At 48.0% G+C, this 22279-nt stretch overlaps 1 non-coding gene across 1 annotated transcript; it reads right to left on the bottom strand.

The window, feature by feature from the left end:
• Nucleotides 1-72, bottom strand: Trnap-agg (transfer RNA proline (anticodon AGG)). Its single transcript has one exon. It is a non-coding gene; the product is annotated as a tRNA-Pro (tRNA).
• Between the last annotated feature and the right edge of the window lie 22207 nt (nucleotides 73-22279).

The following is a 22279-nucleotide window of genomic DNA, read 5'->3' as shown; positions in this document are numbered from 1 at the left end:
GGGCTCGTCCGGGATTTGAACCCGGGACCTCTCGCACCCTAAGCGAGAATCATACCCCTAGACCAACGAGCCAGGCTTGTTACGGCTGCAGGTTCTCTCAAGCAAAGCGTTCTACATATTTTATCACCAAAGAACAACATTAGAGTTGAAATCTTTTTCCACAGCTTGGTATAAAATAAATTAGTAACTGAGTTAGTGCCGCGACATTACATGGTCAGTCGACAAAACAGTTCTAATCGAACACTAACTGCTTTGAAAAGACCCCCTCGTGTGCTCCCCGGTCAAAAAAATACACTGCATGCCTCGCCCGTCCCCAGGTTTCACGTTAGTAGAGATTGTCCTTGGATTGTCCGGGAATTTTTGTGCTTGCTTTTACTCCTGCACGTTCCGGCGCCGCCGGCGCCTTACTGCGCAGTTTGGAATGCGCCATTTTTACCACGATAGCATTGTTAGGCTAATTTTTCGATTCCCCCGTGGCTCCTAGCCGTCCGCTATCAGCCGTGCTCATCAGGCATCCACGGAAATACGTCACCGCTGCCACCCGGAAGCTACCACTGAGGCAGTAAGATGCGAGGGCTCCGCTGAACCTGTAATGTGGCGCTATGGCAACAGAAGTTTGCAAAGGAGGACAATGATACAACGTCGGATACGAACAAAAAGGGCGCGCGTTTTCACCACGTGCCGCGCCTGCGCGGTGAAGTTTGTTCTATGCCCAGTTGGTGGTAGCACGCCCGGCATACACGGCCTCCTGCCGCGCCCGCAACTTACGTCATCACACCAAAACATGTTTCCATCGGAAGATCGATCAAAACCATATCCGGTAATTCTTGTCCCGAAGTTACGCATGGACTACGAGGCACGTCAGCGTGGAAGTCTCCGGAAAGATTTAAATCACTTTAAGACATTTAACGTGCGCCGACATCTCGACACACTGGCATTTTTGTTTTCTGCTTCCATCCAGAAAACGGCCGCCATGTCGGGAAACGAACCGTCGCCCTTGGGCTCAGCAGCGCAACGCCTTACCCACTGAGCCACCGCGGCGTGTTTTTCACCGGCACATATGCCGGCACCAACAGTGGCTGACGTAACTAAAACAGGGGACGAAGAAAAAACGACGGGCTCTTAGAAATCAAGGAAGGCAAAGAATATAAGCCGAAAATGAGCTAAAGTAAAGCCCACTGTACAGCGTCTAATCACATAAGCTTTCAAAATACTTTTCAATATTCCTTCGCTGCTGTCTCCGCTGCAAGCTCGTTTTGGTAAACGACAGATGGCGCCACACGGCCGCGTTAAAAATCACCTCAAAATAAGGACGAATATCCTCCCAGAGGACATCAACTTAAGAATGCTCCGCGGGGCTCGAAAGACAAGCGGTAGTTCAAACTCACAATATCCACAAACAGAACATGTTTAACCAATTCCTCCTCCTCCCCCCCCCCCCCCCCCACACACACACACAAACACGTTCAACCTAGAGAAGAGCAAGAAAAAGAGAAGAGAAACGATAAGATTCATGCAACCACTGATGATGACCAGAATATTGCACAGCCGTACCACAAATTTACCCGCACCAAAGAATGTGAAAGAAACACCATCATTAGGACCGCATATTAGGCAGTCCTGAACCTCGCAATTTTGACCGTGAGACGAATTAACCAAAGGGCGCACCAACAGTGTAACAGACTGGACATGCATAGACGGGTCTAGACGGACGGCCATTTACTGGATGGTGGGATGAAATAATATTCGGAGCAAGGAATGGACTCGGGAAGCGCAGGACAACAGCGAGCGAAAGCCAATGGGAGAGAGAGAGAGAGATAATATTTTATTGACAGGTAGAAAGTGAGGAGGGAGCGCTGCGAGATTCAATGGGAGAGGCCTTCACGCTGCAGTCGTCCTAAATGGGATGTTGGCAATAATGACGATGAAGATGTCCTCAACTCGCGTTTTCCTAACGCGTTTCAAAAAATCGAAGAGCCAACTCTTTTAGCGCCACGAAAGCGGATGTAAAACCAAAATCGAAAGAGGCCATCATACCCCCTTTTAAAAGAAGCAGGCACCCCCCCCCCTTCCCCCCAAGCAGGCACCCCCAACAAAAAAGAAAAGACAACCCCCCCCCCCCCCCCCATTCCCCCTTGAAAAAAAACCACTGCACGCTGATACACATGGCATCGATGGCACGCCGCATAAAAACTCTCCTCTACCAAAAATTTCGATCCAATCCTACACAAGCAGAGGCGCTATGGCAGGGTCAAGTTCATTCGGGGAAAGTTCCAATATCATATCACAGTATGCACCGACTGCGGTATGTACGAAAGCACGAGGCCTCAACTGTCGCAGTTCACTACTCTGGGAATCTTTGACTGCATCAACCTCCAACATACAGGAAGAAAGAAGTGTAAGTTGGAGACACCCTCTTGCAATGCGAATAGCCAAAGTATCAAATAGAAGCGTAACATCATTACAAAAGCTAAAAGGACATTATACAGGTTTCTGGAGGCTGAATACCTACTCGCTTCGGTAAGATGTTCCCATTCATAATGCAGAAAGTTAACGTCACCCGGACACCGTGATCCAATGGTCTGAAAGAGAACGACCCACTATGCAAGAGGCACATGAACTCACATACCGTGCTCCTTGTGACTACGACTACCACACTGCCCTCCTCGAAAAGCGTTAGGAACGAATCCTCATCCCATGCCTCGGAACAGAATCTTTCCCCTTAGAGCGCAGGCACCGCGTAAAGATGTTTGTTACGTGACACGACCTCCGTCCCGCGCTTCTCTCGGCGTTTGTACCTGCTTTTCTGAGGGCGTAGTGATCAGGAGCACAGCCGCCGCCAGTAGACTCATTGCGACCAGCAGTGAGGCCACGATGAGCCATGTGAAGTTCCGGCCGGCCGCCATCGGCACTGAGCTTGTGTCGGCCGTGTCGCTGCTGCTGCTGCTGCTCTTTGTGATGGAACTCGAGCTGACCTTGAGCGACGACGAATACATCATTCACCAAACGCTGCCGCAGGGCCGCTAAAATGGAAGCAGCTGGCGAACGTATCCGAATCCCGAGGCTGCCGAGAATCACCAGCGCCGGTCTGCTGTTTCTAACCCGTGGCTCGTGGCTTGGCTGGGCTGCACTGCTCCTCGCGAGCAGCTATGATTGGCTGGCTGGTGGCCTCAAATAGCGGGACATACTTTATTCGGGGAATTGGCCAAGAAGCGATCCGCAAAAACTAGGCTAAAGCAACCTTAATTTTTAGATAAAAAAACGAGGAAAACAAAGAGACCAGAAAAAGGTTAGAATTAAGATCATAAAGAAAAGGTGGCAAAAAATACGCGACTAGCAAGAAAGATGCGGGTGCCTCACCTCGGTGTCTTTGCTGCAACAACAACTAAAAAGAAATGTCTTGTAGGGGCTTGATAGCCTCGTTGATGACCAAACTCTCTGCCTTCTATGCCCGTGTCAAAAGTCTCGCACTATTACCCTTTGATGCTTTTACAATCCAGCTCTGCATGTACGTGCAAACGGTGCAACTGTCGCCGACCTTGATTCGAATTGCAGGAGACATCTACGCTCGTGTGGCTGTGGATGTGGACGGGAAAGCATCATCACCAACCTTTTTCCTTGGTGTCCTCTAGTTCTCACCATTGTTATGACAAGAGCCTGGCCCATGGCCCTATCATATTCCGTTTCTGCCTTCCATTAGTCTTTTGCCGGTTGCTATGGCAAGAGTATTGGCCGATCGCCCTAATTAGGCTACAATCTTAGCGGTTAAGCTCACTCAAAAGGCCAAGCAACGGCCCGTGTAGTGTATATGCGTTTTCTAGTCAGCATAGCCAGCCGTCACCTGGGCTTGCTATGGGGCCTATATCAGAGCATAAACCTGCCTGAAGTACGAAAAACAACCCGTACTGAAATAAGTAAAAGCCAAAACGGACCTAAAATAAATGAAACAAAGCAATTGCAAAAAATACCGTAAATTCTTACCGCAGCTGCCTCAGTCAGCCCTTTGCTGACTTAAATGGACGGGCGACACGAACGCAAAGCGGAAAAAATCACCAAAGTTGAAAAAAAGGCAGTTAACCGACCCAACACGAAGCAGCTACGGTGTTTAAACCTATTCAACAGAAACAGCCGAAACAAACATAAAACAGGCAAAACCACAAAAACGTACGACAACACTAGCTGAATCTGGCTTAAGGGAATGACACTGTCAGAAAACCAATTTATAATGCATAACGATGTCATAAAAAGATTATATGCGTGATAAAAAATAATAATCTTCAAGTATGACAAACAAATAAAAATGAAACAAGAAACAGCGCAAGGGGATTCGAACTGGGGGTTGCGATTGTCGTTTTGAAAGAGTGGAAGCACTACACTACGAGACCAACGAAATCTGAGCGCTAAATTGATTGCCAGAAGCACGCGGATATAGTTTAAACATTCCCCTAGATGGCGCCACGTGGAATTTGGCTGTGCTGACTTCGAAACGAGCCTGCAGCAATTCCCTGGGTACGGCTCTGACCTTACATGGCTCTTCATTTGTGGCAGCGTTTCGCCCTCCCGGCGCCGACATGAACAACTTTGAGCTTTTGAAGACGTCGGCACAGTTCCACCAGCCGCTGTCGCTGCTTCCTACCCTTTCTACTTATTAAACACTTTCAGCAGGTCCAAAGTCACAAGTTCGTCGAGGCTGCGAAGCGCTAGCAGCCCAAATTGTGAACCACCCTCGAGGACGTGACAGTGCGAATCCCACGTTTTCCAGATATCTTTCTTTGCCTCTTCCCATCTCTTCTTCCCCCACTCCCCCCGACAACATGCCCAACAACATGCTTTAATGAACATTAGAAACGTTAAGCATTAGTATGCATATTTGGCAGGCACAAAACCCTCCGCTACATTTGGCGTAAACTGCCTTGCTCCCATAGATGCACGTTGCTTTACGTGTTTTGTCCGGTTGTTTGCTCTCCGTATTCTACAAATAACTTCGTTTTATCGCATAATTAATAGTAAAGATAGTTTAGTTATCAATTTACCGTCTTGTTATGCGCCCTGACCGCCAGATAACATCACCGCCAGAGGTCTACGTTAACACCGTGCGCCCGAAAGTTTGCGTCGATGTCTGGTGGGCTCTGACTTAGTCGTAACAAGCGCGTAGCAATGCATTCGGCGTGCGCCGGAGTACGCCGGTTCCTTACGCACTTACGCCGGTTTACGTCGTGCACGAGTACGTCGTTTTACGCGTGCATGTGGTTGGGCCTTAACACAAGAACTCTTGCGCTGTTATGGTTTGCACTTAAATTGTTTTTTTCCTATCAAGTTTTCCGAGGAAGGATGTCAGGGAGATCGGTCTAAGGTTCTCCACACAAAACCAAAGCCTTCGACAGACTCAAACATGATGCAATTCTCCGCAGTCTCCAGAAATTACAGGTAGGGGAGAAGACCTACAACTATATCAGGAAATTTCTGAACGACAGAACGGCACAGCTTAAGGTGGGACCCCATGAATCGCCTGAAATCTTAACAGGGAGCATCGGAACTCCACAAGGATCAGTCATTTCACCATTCCTATTTAACGCCAGCATGATCGACCTCGCCAACAAATTGCAAATCATAGATGAAGTGCATCACAGCATTTACGCTGACGATGTCACTTTGTGGACAGCGGGGGGCAGGAGACATACAAGATCGCCTTCAATTGGCAGTGGACGCTGTTGAGCAACACGCCAAAACAGTCGGCCTTTCCTGTTCTCCGGAAAAGTCCGAACAACTGTCGTACAAGCCCACGCGACGAGGTCGAAAGCCCAAGGATACCCCACAAAATCACAGCATAACGCTGCGAGTAGGTGATACCCCAATCCCCGAAGTGGCCGAGATATGTATCCTCGGCCTCCACCTCGAGGCCAACGGACACAACGGCAAGACAGTGCAAGCACTAGAGAAAGCCACCCATCAGATCACGAGACTGATTGCGCGGATAGCCAACAAGAATAGAGGCATGAAGGAGAAGACGCTGCTAAAGCTCGTGTATGCGTTCATAATTAGCAGAATTACGTACGTAGCCCCTTTTTACCCCTCAAGCAGGTATAGCGCAATAAAATCAACAGTCTCATCAAGAGGGTGCATAAGCAGGCTCTGGGAATCCCGATATGTGCCTCTAATGAAAAATTTTAGGCACTGCGTGCACACAACAATCTCGAAGAGCTCATCGAGGCGCATCGCATTGCACACCTCGAGCGTCTGGCCAAGACGGCCACCGGCAGGCAAATCCTCGACCGCCTACGCATTCCGTACGAGAGAACTTTCGGAGAAAAACACACTGTTCCAGCCGAACTACGCAAAGGCATCTACATTCCTCTCCTCCCCAAGAACATGCATCCAGTCTACAACGAAAAGCGAAGAGATATGCGAGCCCTAGCGATAGGGAGACAGCATCAAGGAGAACCTCAAGTCGTCTACACGGACACTGCCTCTTACGAACAACGAAGGGCTATGGACTCAGTTGTCACCGACCAGGAAGGAAGGTTCTCACCGCCTGCTCCATCCAAACACGACACCCCGAAGAAGGTGAAGAACTAGCCATAGCGTTAGCCCTAGCCACAACCCAAGCGAGGAAAATTGTCAGTGACTCACAACCTGCAATCCGCAACTTCACAAAGGGGAGAGTCTCCAGTGCGGCACTGTGAGTCCTTGCCCAGCAGGACAAGAACGTAGACACCCGAACCACTTCAATATGGACGCCCGCGCGCACACGCGGGCCTGGAGGGCAACGAACGGGCCAACGAGGCTGCTCGAGCATTCCCCTACCGAGAGCCCCTGCAATCCGCCCTACACCCTGCCGGCAACACCAAGGATCGCCTGCGCACCTACCGGGAGTGCTCGACCAATACAGAGGCGAAAGACGGAAGTACCCTGCAGCCAACCCCTCAATGACCAAAAAACAAGAAGTTGCATGGAGGCGTCTTCAAACCAATACATATCCCAACCCAGGCCTCTACAGGCACTTCCACCCAGAAATTCGTGACGGTAAATGTAAGCACTGCCCCCAGCTTGCAAGTTTGGCACACATGCTTTGGGAATGCCCTGCTATAAAAAGCAAAGACTTCAGCAATACAGAGGGAACATTTATTATCAACACCAAAGAGCAGTGGAAGACCGTGCTGCTTAGCGAGGACCCTGCCATCCAGCGTTGGGCCGTCCAGAGGGCCGAAGACGCTGCTAGGAGCCAAGACATGCTGGCCGTCGTCTGAAGCACACCGGCCATAACTAGGCCTTTCCTCTGGACACAATAAAGTTACTTCCTCTCTCCCCCTTCCCCTGCACGAGGCGTTCGACCTCTCCCTTCTAAATAAATTCATTCATTCATTCACTCCTCCTCTTTCAAGTTTTGTGACGTTTTAACAGCGGGGCTTTTGTACAAGCGCTAAGTTCGGTGTTGCAAAAAAAAAATGCCAAGAAAATGCTAACGCACGTGAGCGCGTGCCACGCAGCGACCGCCGAGCGTCTCCGGCGCGTGCAGTGGCTGTATAAGAAAAAAAAAAAAAAAACCCAACTGGCAAGAACCCTGAGGAGCGAGAAAATTCCCAGCACTAGTGAGCGCGTGCCTCGCGGCGACCGCCGGCCGAGTCACCGGCTCGCGCAGTGGCTCAAGCAAACAACAAAAGACAAAAAAATTCCCGGCCATCTGCACTAACGTGAAACCGGGGGAGGGGCGAAGCATGCAGTGCGTAAGTGTATTCAAAGACTGTAAGTCTCTCCCTTGCCACACGGCGCGCGCTGATTGGGCGCCGGGGTTGGCGGGCTAGTAGCTTGCGCTCGGCTAGTGTCATCACTAGATCCTGCCTAGCCTTTAAAGGGACAGACAACCGATTTTTGTCGAGTATATATTCTCTATTAGAGGTGCGCGAATATTCGAAACTTCGAATATCCGATTCGAATTTTTTGGTATTCGATTCGATTCGAACGGCACTTTTATTGTTCGAAATATTCGAACCATCCAAAACTAAAAAAAAATATTCAGGACGTGTCTCAACAGCAAAGTCGCGAAGCATATACACGGCGAACGATACGTGCTTTCGCAGACTGTATCGGTGTTTATTCGTGGTTACAGTGGAATCTCGATTATACGATTCTGGGTGATACGAATTTCCGAAAAGTTTCGACGAAATTGCATTGTTTGCAATGTGAAAATTTTCGGCTGTACGAACGGACCTGCGCGGCCCGGCGGGTACGAACGAGCAGGCGAGGCCACCCGACTGCCGATCGAGCAAGTGACGGCTCTCTCTCCCCTGTTTGTCACTCTTTCTCCAGAAATGGCCGGGCTGTTGTTTTCTGCTTGCGAAAACGCGCCGCGCACGCCCCACGCGCGCTGACACCGCCGCGAAACCGCCCGCTAGGGTGCCTGAATGTTCCTCCTCGCCCGCCGCTCCGTGACGGGTGGAGACAACTGCGTCGTCTGCTACGGAAGCCGCCATGTTGATCCCCCGGCGCTGGGGCAGCGCGCTGCAAGCACGGGGATGTGCAATCGGATTCTTACATGCACACGCATTCCGTGGCCACAAACCGCTTCCAGAGTGAAGGAGAACTTATTTGTGAGCTTGTTTGTACGTCTTCACAGTGAAAACACTGCGCTAGCTAAGTCGACAAGATGAAATAGCGGGAGAAACACGGCGCACAGAGGGGCATCCGTGCGCTACCGCGTACGTGCGTCTCCCACTTTTTTTTTTTTGTAAACTAGTCAGCGCAATGTCTCTACACTTTTAAATGTAACACGCATAATAATGCATCAATGAGGCTCGCTTCTTGGTAGTTAGTTTTGGTGTTAAATCTCATCTGCGAAAAAGTTGCGTCTTATAAGTGCGTTCGACCGGCAATGTATTGTGCAAAGACTTCGCGGGACAGGCATGTTACATGAATCGCTCTGTTCTTCCACTAAGTCCGTCTGATTTCGCAGTTAACTGATATTATTCATGAGCGTTCTTTGCCAAAAATCATAGTCGCAAAAAGCTTACTACCTTGTATATGCAAGATAATGCGCAAATGCCGAAGCGAGGACACTCAGTTGTTGTATTAGTGTATGTAGTTGTTTCTCCAAGGGGAAAACAAAAGCTAAAAGTGAATGAACGAAATAGCAGAGGCTTATCTAAAGCACCGCGGTTAACACATAAAGAAAAATCTGCCAAGAAGCCCTATTAATGTACGCTTGTAACTCAACAAAAATGCGTAATCGGCGAAGGCATTTAATAGGTACAGTAAATAGTGGCGCAGCATGCAGAGTTAATTTTGGGTGAGGGGGTGGACCTACCTTCAAAAATAGAGGGGGGAACTTGAAAGAAAACTATCAGAAAAAAGGAAAATCAATTCACAATCGATTCATAATTAAAAGTAAAAGAATTGGGGATCATTTGGTAAAAAGTTAAAAACAAACAAACACAAGCAAACAAAGCAAGAAGTCATGAAATATAATTCAAGGGGAACTGATTACGACAGGAAGTCTCCCAGTTTGCTACACACAGCCACATCTCGTTATAATACTCAAAATGATGGAATGAAATCCCAAAAGGTGTCTGGTTCAGCACCTTCACTTGATCAATTAAAAATATTGCACAAGATACCACCACAGAGACATGGGGTTTTTTAAACAATGAATTCAGTGGCAGGTATACAGTGCCCAGTTGTGAGCAGTGCAGCATGCGATACAAAACCAAAACAACCATTCCGACGAAGCAGAACGAGCTTGGGAACACGTTTATTACCAGCGCGTGGGCTCTGTGTCGCAGACTGACAGCAGAACCATGGTTCGTAGCATGAATTGTTGAATGCAGTCAATGCAACAAATAAGATACCAACACAATAATTAGAAGGAAATCAAAGAGAGCGTGAAATACTTAAAGGGTACATATATATACGCAAAACTGTACAACACACAACTTTACAGTTTTCTATTTACAAATCAAGTTAGAAGTCTAGAAAGTTCAGGGCAAGTTCACTCCTGCGCACGTCTTGCTTGCATTGCCATCCACTACTCTTTTGGCAACTTGACGAAGATGTATGCGCAGCCGGAGCCTTGCAAAGCTTGCTATAAGCATCTTCTCTACGGTTTCTTTGTGTTGTTCACATGTTTGCAGATTGCATCGCGACATTTTGCTCAGATATGTGGTCACGGCCTGTAGTGGTGACTTCATTGTGAGCACGCTGTCCGTCCACGTGATGATGCCCCTAAAAAGCTCCTCACAGTACTTCAGCGTGCGCATAACAGCGTCGCTTGGATAGTGGAGGTTGTTGCCATCGCGAACGTACTCCTTCAGCGCGGTCAGATAGGAATGCTCGCTGATGCTGGTCCCCAACACTGCAGTCTTGCAATGTTCGCATGCGCCAACCGCCTTTACGATGCCTTTTAGAAGAAACCCGCCGATGTGAAACAGGATGCCACAGTCCACTGACGACAGCTCCTCGACGAAAGGGATTTCATCGTCGTCAATGGCTTCTGGTTCAGCTTCGGCGTGCTCTTGCAGACCCTTTGAGAGCAAGTCAACCAGAAATTGACCATCGTCGACATCGTAGCTTGTTGTCGTTGGCGTATACAGAAACTGGCTAACGCAAACAAGCTTCAAGGCACACTTCATGTCATAAGCATTCGGCACTGGTTTCCTTAGGCGTATGACCGAGAACAGGTTTTCGAGGCAGTCCTGGAGTATTCTACTTGTTAAAAAGTACTCGTAGCCTTCACTCTTCAAAAGAATGTCCTGAAGCTGAAGGACGACTGTAGTGGCTATCAATAAGCCTGCTTGAGACGGCTTCCACTGAGCCGAACCTCCTGCCTTCATCCCTTGCATGATTTCAATCGCCAGTTTCAGAGTGTCGATAGCCGAGTAGTACTTGTCCATATTTTGGAGACTTAGAGCGGTAGACGGATGTCGTGAGGACATAATGGTGTACCATTTCGACACGAGCTCCAAGAACCATGCCGTAGTCTCCGCTTTTGGTTTCAAAACTTTCTGCTTTATCAGGTATCTGATCGCAGAAGGAGCGTCTCGAAAAAACTGCACGGCTACTCCCACTTTCATTTTTGAGAAGTGGCCCTTACTAACATGAACTTCTGACAGCTTCGGTGCCACTTTCAGTTCTTTGTCGCTGTCATGTTCTATGACAGCGCGTACGTGCTTAATTTTTACTTTATTGGAGGGCAAACTATGCTCCTTTACAGCTGATTCACTCAGAGTGAAGACCTCCGAATTCAGAAGTTGGCCCCTGATATTCTTAAGCACATGTGCAGCGTCCGCACTAAAATAAAGTTCCTTATCTTCAAGGCAGGGGTGTGCAATAGAACAGACAGTGCGAGAGTCTCTGTGACTCGAAAAGCCCAACTCTCGCCACATCGCACGGTTGGACGCTCCCATATCGCAGGTCACAACCCGAATTCTTAGTGAAATGTCGTGACAAAGACGAACAATTTGGAGAACGTACTCCTTGAGGGTGTTGCCATCGACGTGGCTCCCAGTGAAATGGTACGCAATTACCTGCTTCCACCTCTGCGTGAGGCCGCCCACCATGAACACCAGTGCATGTTGTGCGGGTTCGTCTGGTCTTGAGGGCAAAGTAGTCCCGCCAAACACAACGTCTGCAGATCGATCTAACTCGTACCCCTCTGCAATCTCCATCTCATCCAAAAACAAAGCGCAGTCCTTCTCCACATCTTCCATGGTTTCAGCTTTTAACTTGAGCAGGTTCACTACATCAGTTAGGATTCCTGGCATGAACTCCAGTCCGTGGAGGCGCCTTGTGAGGGTCCTATTGGATGGAAGGGGGTATCCAAGCTTTCTTAGGGTTTCATACCCAGTCGTTCCACACGACAGCTTAATCTTAAGCGCTTGCTGGATTGTTTGCGGCGACCAAGTGCTCCCCTGGTTGCCTTTTCGAGAAAGGGATTCTACTTGGTCCTCATTCAGAAACTTCATTCGCTTTCCCATGTTCTCTACGTTACTTTCAAGCTTCTGAACTTTCTTTTTAAGGCCCTGAATGGTTGAATTTGCCTTACTGTGAGCGTCCTGAAGCTGGCCGTATTTTCTCGTCACGTCTGCGAGCTGCTTATTAAGCTCTGCGCATGAGCTGTGAGCCGATTGTACGTCGCGTACATCAATGCACAGCGGGGCAGGGGACGAACCTTCCGTATAGCTTAAATTGTCCTCCAGTGTGTTGCTTGGGCTCGATGCTGATGGACTGCAAACTTGTTCTGGAGGCATTCCGGTGCTGCTTGTCAGCGATCCTGACGTTTCCCCGCTCGCAAGGGATGAAGCACCAGTCGTAGATGTTTCGTCATGAGTCGGCAAGGCTCCTTGACAGGCGGCAGATTGCACAGGTCTTGTTCTTTCCTTAGGTGGCTTCCTCGGCTTTGGAGAAGCTAAAACAATGTAAACCAAAATAAATAAGATAAAGATACCGAGGATACGAAAATAAACATATGGCAATGATATTGTTCTGCATTATTAATTACCATTACCATGCAATCACATACACCGAAACAACCGAATCTAGACTATGTCATTCGAGTAAAAAAAGCTTCGTATCTAAGGAACTATCACTATTTCCTGCCGAAACAGCAACAAGGTGTTCAAGGTTCTCGATTGTATGAAAGTTAATGAATTTAAGTCCTATTCAAAGCATGTCTTTATTAACAACTATGCATTATTCTATTATTCTACTATGCAACAATTCAGAGTCGCCTTTCCTACTGCGTTTCATCACGGGTAAATACATACGCTACCCATTGAGAACCTGCTTTTTTTTAAATGAGGCTCTCTGGCTCATAACATTTTCTCCTTTCTATGTAATTTCATGCCCCTGTACTTTAAGTGTGCTCTACGTAAACAAACTATTCGGTGTAAAGATCTGTGTATTTATGTGTTGATTTGTTCAAAACAACCTATCTATAAGGGGGTCTGCACGGGAGCATCTTAATCAATCGCACCTAATTCTTTGCTCGCTTCACTTTTGTAATTCTGGATAAGGCAATCACTAGCAATGGCAAACTGACTGCAAAATAACTTGGTGTGCCAGCGTGGAGCTCTATGCCCGGTGAAACGAAGTCAAATTCTATGGTTCATTCACTTCATGAACTAAATATTTAAAATATGCCCGAATTTAACACGAAATATTGCACTAACTCCTTAATCCCGTTTTCCTTTGTATCACTGCTGCTGAGTATTTTTTCATATGCATTTAATAAATTTTCTTTGATAGCTATTGTTAAATGTTTGTGATGGTGTAATCACTGTTTAAGTTCAAAAAACCACTTTGAGTGCTTGCTAAATTTTTGTCATTCATTGTGTTATTAACGAGGTCTGCCAGACAGTTTTTACTGTTTGGAACTTTTTATATTTGTATTGATTTCAGTGCGTGCGCAGTACGAAATACTTTACAGAATGGTGACCGAAAGTGCCAGCGCCTTAGTGTGAATGAAATAAAACAAAATATAAGAATTGAGGACAGCAAGTTTACCTGCGTAATTATAATGCCAAATATTACAACGACTTACCTCTGAACGGAAACACTGTCGGCACAGCGTTTGGCTTTAACTTCTTCCAGCCGTCTGCACGATTCTGTTCGAAACAATTCTCCTCGAAGTGAGCCTGTAGGAAATGTCAGAACAAAAAAAAAATGCGTGAAGCCTATAACATAGACGTAAAGCGAACCTCAATAACGTATGATTCTTTTCATGCCTAGCTCAATTCTAAAATATTCAGCTATGGCGCAAGCACAATGATGGCTTTCTGTAGCCCCATAATGCAAGCACATGGCTCTCTCGCTCATATCACATACTAATGCGTTTACTGTTCCGGGGCAAACAGAGACATTCCAGCCTCGTTCATTGTTGTACAACGCAAACGTGCAACACGTGTTACTACAATGCAATAGTTGTCACTACATGCATGCGAACGAAGTAAAATAGAGCGAAATGAGGCTCGCAATACTCACACTGCACACGCACGACGCCTTCGTAGGCGTCCACTTGTCGCGTCTCACGTTTACGGTCCACTGCAGTCTCCTTTTTGGCTCTGTTGGAAACTTAAACATGCGCCAGCCATTCCTGCAGTGGTTTGTGCACAGAGGCACGCAGCAACCAGGCATTTTGAGCCGCTAATCGCAGCCAGACAGCTACAGCACGTCGGCCGCGGCGGTTCCGCCGCAGGAGCGGGGTTCGTAATGGCGGTCGGCGGCTCCGAAAACCGGTCGAGGCGGCGAGGGACCCTGCAAAGAATGTCTCCACCCTTCACGGAGCGGCGGGCGAGGAGGAACATTCAGGCACCCTACCGCCCGCACGCTGCGCGCGGCGCGGCGCGGCCGGCGGCGGCAACATGGCGTCGGCTCCGGCCGTGAAGTGGCGCGGGAACTGGAGCGCCCGCTTCTAACCACTCTTTAAAATAAGGCTCAAGGGAGACACGAAGTTGCTTGTGCGGTAAAGGAGCTGATAATGCATGCGAAAACGGTACTATAAAACATCATCCCCACCCCTAGTGAAAGCGCCCATGAAATATTTGTGGGGGTGCTAAGCCTAACCATCTCCGGCGGAGCCAAGCCGGCTGTCGATCGTTTCGCAAGTCGTCAGGCTCCTCCATTCTGCCGCGCGCGTCGTGCGTCATTTTCTGACCGAGGTAGGCGCGGGCGCGAAATCGTCGATGCGGGCGTGAAAATACAGCGTGCGCAAAGTCGAGGTGAGCGATATCGCGTGCAAAAACGCACCATGCGGTTCACGCTTGACTGTTGCGGCGTGTAGCGAGCTTGGGCCACTTGGGCATCGCGAGTGAGGAGATGAACGCGAAGCTTTCCGTGCTCCAGAAAGGACTGCTTTGCGACATGGGGGTTAAAAAAAGCAGAAAAAATCAAGAATTTCCTGACGCGAAAGCAAGAAAAGAAATAAACGAAAACTTTTTTTCAGCGCTCAATTTTTTGGTCTGTGTTGGTTCATACGAAATTCGGATGATACGAATATTTTTCGTGGTCCTGCAAGATTAGTATCATCGAGATTTTACTGTATCAGCGCGCGGTAATGTGTACGGATGCCGGCCACTAGTGTCTCAAGTGAGTGGCTGTTTTCGGTATCTGGTAGAGTCGTGACGAGCAGGAGGTTGTCACTGCTTCCCGAACATGTCGAGCAGTTAACATTTCTCCATGTTAACATTTAAGTGAGTTCAGACCATAACCTGTTGAGTGCAATGGTATTGTGTAATTTCTAATTTTACTTTATGGGATTTGTTGTGCAGTTTTCGTGTTTCTAGATGGTGAAAACTTTAATTTTACAAAAAACAATAAGTATTCGTATTCGAAAAATATTCGAAAAATACTCTATTCGATTCGAACTTTGTTTTCATTATTCGTATTCGCTTCGAAATTAAAAAATTGATATTCGCACACCGCTATTCTCTATCCCAAATGGAAGGGCATCACTTAAAGCACCTTGACGAGAAACGGTTTTGCTGATAACGCCCTAGAACTTTTTGAATCGGAATATTTAGATCTGCGAGCCGTATGTGTCCCTCCCAAAAATGATGCTGGCAACCATGACATAGAGTAGCTCGGCAACATACTTTTGTTTGTATGCGAAATGAAAAACGACCTCTGAAAACTTGTCCCCAGCTAAAAAAGTTTAAATCGCAGGCTTTCCTGTTCCTTTATGTGTTTTTTTAATGCAACGGTCTATTTTGCACGAATGCGCCATCTGTTGGGATAGACGATAGGTAGAATCTGGCTTCACGTTGTGGAGGTGGTGGGAAGTTCGATGCTCTCCGGGAGCGACGTTTTTTTTTTTTTTTTTTTTTTTTTTTTTTAAGCTGCTGTTGGCGTATTTGGAAACTGAAATCAAATATTTTGGCAGAACAAACGCCTCTGACTCAGGCAAAATCGTCAAAGCTCCTTCACTGGCTCTGTTTACTGAACGCTGCCGTTGATTCTGGGAATGGTGGCTCAGTTAGCCACACTGAGAGCAACCCAGCGGCGGCGGGCGGCGTGTCTTTAAAATTTTGAAAATAATGTTTAGAAATACATATGCAATTTAACCTTGCACAAATACTTGTGTTAAAAGGTTTTCAATACGTAAATAAACGTTTCAGCAGTTACAGTGACTGCTAGGTTTGCAGGTCACGTGACAGGGACACATATTGTAGTGCCAAGTTTCGACACTACGAACCGCCACCCTTCTGATTTCAGGAAGTTTGCTGCCAAATTAAAATGATTTTTGCCGATTTATTTAGAAATTGCTTGTGGTTACCGGGCTATATAAAACGCTGGCTTTCATATGAGCTAGAGAACATATACGCGACAAAAATCGGTTGTCTGTCCCTTTAAAGGTAATCTACAAACATAATCTTTACCAGGAACACATGGCTCGGGGGGGAAGGGGGGGGGGGGGTCCTATTAGTCACAGGCGCCTTATCATTCATAATGCGGTTTCGATCCTGAGCGCTCGGCGTGTTAGGCCTTGGAGCCTTGGTTTTTTTGCCAACGGAGATGAAACCGTTGGGGGATAGAGTTATACGGCTTTGCTGCAAAAATCTCGTGTCTTTGAAGCACGAATCGTTCTATCGCGAGGCGTTGGAAAACTAGTGTCTCGGTGTGTTCTTTTAGCACGCGTTTTTTCCAATGGAGATGAAACGCTGTAGCGCGAGGCGTTGGAAAATGAGTGTTCCGGGGTTCTAGTACCGTGACTACATGATACGACAGAAGATGCCGACAGCGCGAGGGCCTACTAGGTGCTTCGCCCTTAAAAAAACTCCAGCGCTGTCGTCAGGCGCGAGCGCGCCTGTCAAAAAGAAAGCTCCAGCGCTAATGCTAAAGCTGAAAATACGCCCTGCTTGGGAGAGGCCACCGCGGCCGGCGCATTCTGTAGAAGCCACTATTGATAATCGGAGACATGGCTACGAGTGGGCCAATCCTCCCCGAGATGAATTGGAGATCCTGCCACTGCTGCCGAGGGGCGATGACAAAGAGCTGGTGGAAGTCTACAATGCTGAAGATGACTTTGCATCCACCATTCGCCGCGAAAAAGACGACGACCTCTGCGATGCATACGACGACGAATTACTAGCTCCGCAACTATGCTAATATACAATGAGGCTAAACCTTAACCATGTGTCCGGCAATGCTCGCCTACAACAGCTTCGCCATTCAAGTCTTGCTCGTGAGTGCAAGCTTCCTTGAATTGTTTTTACGAACGTATTCCCACATTTATTTGAGCATTTTGTCTCTCGGGAAGCTCGGCACCATCATCTCCATCATCTTCTTCCCCATGTTGGGCGAGTGGGCGTACTTTCTGGTCTCCGAAGACCTGGACGGCATTCTGCCGCCCCACAACCGGCGTGGTTCCCTCGGCCTGATACTTTTCTGCTTCCTTTTCATCACCGGTGCGATGCTCGAAGTGGACCGGGTCTCTCGCCGAACGGACAACCGGACAACCACGCGGCGGGTGGCTACCGCTGTCGCATTGGTTCAGGCTTCAAACGGCACCGGGAGAGCGTCCCCGTCGACTTCAATCTCGGCTCCCAAGCCGTCCCCTCGACCCTCGCTGCTGAGCCGGGCCAATTTGACCGATACCGGTGGCCACAGCCGCTTCTTGCTTGAACCCGAGCGTATTTCTGAAGACGATGAAGAGTACGTCGACCAGTCCTTGGTGCTCCCGCTGCGCAAGGCGCGGCAACAGACTGTGCCAGGACTTCATCCGACACACCCGAAGAAATAGTGTCGTTAGCATTCTGTGCGTGTGTTCAGCAGCGAGTCGGATGATTTTCGTTTTTGCCGAATGAAATACCAATTCCTGTAATATTAGTATTGATATTCTTGCTACTAGTATGTATTACTATGTATACCGGATCGGCTAAATGCCGGCACGTTTCCAACAATTAGCTACTTTATTGCGTGTGTATAGCATAGAAGAGTGGGAACACCACATGCAGTTCCCAGAACGAGATAAATTTTCTAAATCTTCATTGTAAACTGCGTTTTAATATTGCAGTGTGCTACCTGAAATCTCAACATTGCTTACGCTTTTTTTCTTTTTTTCTTTTTTACGCGGGCCTCTCACTGGACATTTCGTACGGTTTCAGGATTAGTCGGCACCGGCTGTCCTAGTTCTCTGTGGGGTAGCCAGACGATTTGAGGACGTAGCTTCCGTCCACCGTTGTGGCCTTACGCCGCACCTATCCCACTCTGACTAACGGGTGTTCTTTTCAGCGTTGCTCCTTCCGCACAAGTTATTGTAATAAAGGAACATTTAAATTCACCCCGGGACTATGTATCATGCAACGTCAGTTTTACACACACCTAGTTAGTGCTTTCTGGGACATAAATCTATGCCTACCGTCTTTTGCTTCTTTTTCTGTGTGTGAACTCGTTTTAGCGTGGTTGCTGCTTTTACTTCCCGAAAAAATAATAGAAAGCATTAAAACTTGCCATCCTTGCTTGAGATCCTGTGCGCTTCCTGTCTAGACGACGCGAGTTTACAAATGCTCCCTTTCACTTGGTTCTAACCGTGGAAGCCAAGATCGTTGTGTCTAATTTTATCTTGCGCATACCGCCTCCACAGGAAACAAGTAGAAAAAAATGCAGTAAAGAAATTCGCACTCGGCTACAGGGCTTCCTCTTCCCCCCTACATCCGAACGGAACCGGAAGATCTCAAATTCGCCCAAATCGCAGCGACAGCTTCCGCTTTTAAGCGACGTCTCGAGGATCAGTGAAGACGTGGCCTTGAGTTCGCGTCCTTCGTCGAGGTGCTGCGGCTCTTGTTCGAGCTTCTCATCGGTGTCGTTTCATTCAGAGGTGGGGGGAAAGGCGCCACAGAGTAAGCTCAAAAGACAATGGCTGAGTTTGCAGGAAGCCCCTTCGCGACCGGGAATCGGGTCGAGGACGGGTTCTGGCTCGGGCCCAAAAATATTTCGCCGGCGGCGGCCGCTTCCTCGCTGACTTTCGCAGCGTTTGCGGTGGCTTGCAGGGACTCGGAAGCAAGATCCAAGCGCCGTCGCCTTTCCCCCGAATGCCCCTCGCAAACCCGAGCCCCGTTTCCATTTCAAAAATAGACCCTGCGCCGGCAACACGGCGGTCACGTGACGGCTACGTCGCTCGCGTTGGGCACCACGTGGAAGGGGACGTCACACTCCACGCCCCAAACACATGGTTCCCAGCCGGTCCAGCGCGTTGCTTTTTTTTAATTGCCCGGGCGCCGGCCTAAACCGCGGGGTAAGTCACCTTTGCTCGCGATATTTCCAGGGGGAGGAAAATGCATGTGGTAGCGTTTTCGAATTTGAAGAGAGGGATTTGAAGAGACAGCTCATTTTTTCGCGCTTCAAGTTCTAACGTAGAGTCGTAGGCTGCCGCCTAATCTTCAGGTGACGAGACAGTACGCAGACAACTTCGGTGCTCCCCAGTTGCTGACTTACTGAAAGAAGAGAAGGGAATACTTACCGTTGGGAGTAAGGACACCGTAAGCGAATCAGTTCGAACGGAGGGAAAAGCAAAAGAGGAGGGGTTGCATGCCAGTTTTTTAGATAATTTATGTGTCAAAATAATTTGTAACTTCAAAAATATATGCAAGGAAAATGACAGCATGCTCTCCGTAACTTGATGGCCGGTCGTTCCTCAAAGACAGCATTGTACGCAACAAGTTTCCTTTTCGGCACGTCCGCACCTCCTTTCTCACCGGTTCGGCAAAAACGTACAAACCAATGTATAGGGTCTGCCTGGTACTTAGCACCTTGTTGGTACCGGTTTTGAGCAGGTTTCTAAGGAAGTAGGAACGATGGGGCCTTAATTGTTTAATCAGTAACGTTAAATTACTTCGCGCATTATAAGGGCCTTAAGAAAATTCCGAAATATAACTTACGCTTCTTTTTTTTATTTTTGTTCACGGGTTTTTGGCCGAGTTGAGATACACCGTCTTCACGGCCATGAGCTACCTGATCCCACAAGCCCGCGCTTAGCGCCCACAAAAGGCCTGCAAAACGAGGTTAGATATCTGACCAACGTAACTCCTAATTCGTTTCCATTTTTTTTGTCATTTGAATACCAATATATAAAAGGTGGTTTTTGGGAATTCAAAAAAAAAAAAAAACAGGGGGGGGGGTAATCCAGGTCATGGCGTTGAGGGCAATACCCCGGAAGTTGCGTCGTCACATTTGATTCTAGGTCTGCGGGGTCAACGTCAAAATAAACCCGCATCGCTTCCGCCTTATGCGTCAAGTGCTCCTCGCGTTCAGCGCAGTATAGTCTGCAAAACTTCTTTTGTTTGTTGTTTACAGCACAAGGAAGTCAAAGAACTTAATCACTAATCCCTAAATCAGTTCTAAATCACTGATAGTGAATAGTTGCAACCACACTTGCCACAATATATTTCACAACGAATATGACAGCTTTAAAATCTAGAGGCAGAAATAACTCAGTTGGGAAAAAAGGCGATGGCAGAATCCCGGCGAAAGGACGCAAATCTAGGTGAGTTGGTAATTTACAAGAAAGATAACAGCAAGACAAAAGACGAACCACGTAAAAACAGGGAGACACCGCATGGGCCGTCCTTCTTCGCATTTCACCTCCTGTTGCACTGTGTATATTTTCGTTAAATTATAAAAGAATCCTCACATGATTCTTAGAATAGGTTCGCGTAGGCACCTGAGGAGTTCACCGTCCTGACGTGGTAGCGATGGTCTTCATTTAACTATCAAGGATGAGCAGCATAGATCAGTGTCAGTACTTCGGAGGGACGTCCCACGTTGTGAATGCCGAGGGCCGATGGCAGTGGTCCAAATTTGGAGCGCAGACTAGTATGCAGTAAAAAAATTCCCCCGATACCAGTGCGGTTAGAATAAATACACGCAGCCACCCTCGAAAGACTGCCTGTACATGCCCTCGCCTGCACAGGCAATAGCCGCAGTGGTCACAGTACATGTCCGGTTGACCGACATGTACTTCCGATTGACCGACAGCGAAGCGCAGAGCCCTCAGTCCCCGGAATATGGCAAGCGCGTGATCGAGGTGGTGGTCAGATTACTAGTGGGAGATAAGAATCTCCGGACAGGTCATCAGTAGAATTTGCACCTGCAAATGTTTAACACTAGAAGACTTCCGATACGAGGCAGCTTGGCTGCTTAGAGGAGCTGTACGGCATTGAATGCGACGTGACAGGGCCGAGTGGTAATGGCAAGGGGCTTGTGCTATGATTATTAAGCCGCAAGGAGATAGTAGGGAATGTAGAGGAGTTGTGCGGTGGCAGTGAGAGGGCGGCGGCCATCGTAAGCTACATAAAGATACAAGTTGAAAGTACGCGCATAATAATATGGTAGCTACAAGGATTAGGATGGTCTACTGTACGTTTGCCGTCTTGCTAGTTGTCCTGCTTAAGTCAAGAGCTGTTTCTTTGCCGTTTTATAACCCACCAACCAGCCCAATTTTAATGCTCGTGATTAGGCTGTTAACAATTTTCAAGAACTTGCGGATCCACAATAATTAAGGCAAACACCTGTCACTCGATTTTGACAGAGTCTTCAAAGCAAAGAAAGGGCAGGAGGTATAGGCGAATATTCCATGATACATTTTGGAAAAGGCAGGCGGAACAGTTTTGGTGCAAACTCAGTTCTTAGTTACACTAACCTTGACGAACTACGTTATGGCTGGGATATCTCTATTCAGATTGATAAACCCAGACCTCAGTCTTCTCTTTATTTGCCAAGGTCCGGTGAAAATGAGCATGCCCGTACGCCGACCTGGAAACACCCCATGTTACCAAGGTACTATCGCATTGCAAGCAGCAATGCGAGGACTTGAATCCGAATGCCGAAATGCATTCCGTAACTTCTCTGCTGAATAGATGTGCTCTTGCGGACGTAGGCCAGATGTCATGCACATAAGTCAGAGACAATTGGGGTAGTTGAATAGCCATAATAAAGAAGCAATGGTGACTGATAATACCAAATATCCACTGCGGTGGCTGGTGGCTGCTGACAGAAGGTCGCGGCTGAGACCGTAGTAATGGCGGCCGTTCTTCTGACGAAGGCGAGAATGAAAATCCCCAAATCTCGAGATTACAGCGCCCGTTAAAAAAAACTCCATAGCCCGGGCGTAGCTTCAGCGCGCAAGTCCCGAAATTTGAATTCGAATAACGATGAACTAAAGCGAGAGTCGCTAAAAATGCTTGAATGTAGGCCGCGCGTGTACCAGTGCGTAAAGCCTCTGCGCCTCGTCTTGTTCCACTTACGCAGGACCACCGTTACTGTGTAGAGCCACCGACGCCGTCGGAAGAATGCC

Source organism: Haemaphysalis longicornis, unplaced genomic scaffold, assembly GCF_048455015.1.
Source record: "Haemaphysalis longicornis isolate Haplotype H1 unplaced genomic scaffold, Haemaphysalis longicornis Haplotype H1 scaffold_2, whole genome shotgun sequence".
NCBI lineage: Eukaryota > Metazoa > Arthropoda > Arachnida > Ixodida > Ixodidae > Haemaphysalis > Haemaphysalis longicornis.
This window is presented reverse-complemented; position numbering and strand designations above follow the sequence as displayed.